Below are 1,027 nucleotides of genomic sequence, written 5' to 3'. Positions count from 1 at the left end.
TACATACGTTGGTGAATACACTTCTTGTTGCATATTTATTGTTGTATCTTCATTTTTCTCCCACTTTTATTTCCCTATCAAACCCTCAGCAAAATGCAAAGTTCACTTCCAACATAGCATCTTGTATTGACCTTGTCCTTTGTCTCACCATTTCATCGTTATTGTTCCTTCCCTAATTTAGATAAATGTATACACAAGACAAGGGTACCAAAAGCAAATACAGACTTCCCCCATGGCCACCGTGTGGGGAGGGAGGCCGAGATGGCCAATGAGATTGCCAAGGCTCAGGTCACCAGGCCTGGCAGTGACACAATCTTCGGGAAGATCATCCGCAAGGAAATTCCCGCCAAAATCATTTTTGAGGATGACTGGTGTTTTGCTTTCCATGACATTTCTCCTCAAGCACCAAGCCATTTTCTAGTGATATCCAAGAAACACATATCCCAGATTTCTGTAGCTGAAGATGATGATGAAAGTCTTCTTGGACATTTGATGATTGTTGGCAAGAAATGTGCTGCTGATCTGGGCCTAAAGAAGGGCTATCGGATGGTGGTGAAAGAAGGTGTCCATCTCCATGTCCTCGGGGGTCGACAGATGCAGTGGCCTCCTGGTTAAGCATGCTTCACGTTAATTTTCCTTCTCTAGGCAGAGATGAGGCTTTCAAGTTCCAATATGTTAAATGGCAGGTATTTGTTTTCCTGTGTATGACTAAAGACATTTAAAAACCTATGCCTAATTTTTTTTAAAAAAAGCAAATACAATAAAAACAGGAAATAAAATAGGGGGAGGGGATCAAAAGGAAAAAAGCTGGAATTCTATGCTGCCATTAGAATGAGTGACATTGCCCCCCATTCCTAAGGAAATGGAAAGACTTGGGGGAAAAAAAAATCACATTAGGTGAAGTAAGCCAGACTCCATCTTTTTCGTCATTGGTAATAATTACTAAATGTCTAGGGCAGTCCTAACAGAAACTCGTAATAGCTCAATAGCTATGTACATATGACCATACAAGATGATGCTAAGCAAT

At 40.8% G+C, this 1,027-nt stretch overlaps 1 pseudogene; it reads left to right on the top strand.

The window, feature by feature from the left end:
• Positions 1 to 261: 261 nt before the first annotated feature.
• Positions 262 to 724, top strand: LOC150052946 (adenosine 5'-monophosphoramidase HINT1 pseudogene; annotated as a pseudogene).
• Positions 725 to 1,027: the final 303 nt, after the last annotated feature.

The sequence above is a fragment of the Megascapheus bottae genome, chromosome 16, assembly GCF_031878675.1.
Source record: "Megascapheus bottae isolate mThoBot1 chromosome 16, mThoBot2.hap1, whole genome shotgun sequence".
In the NCBI taxonomy this organism is placed as follows: Eukaryota; Metazoa; Chordata; class Mammalia; order Rodentia; family Geomyidae; genus Megascapheus; species Megascapheus bottae.
This window is presented reverse-complemented; position numbering and strand designations above follow the sequence as displayed.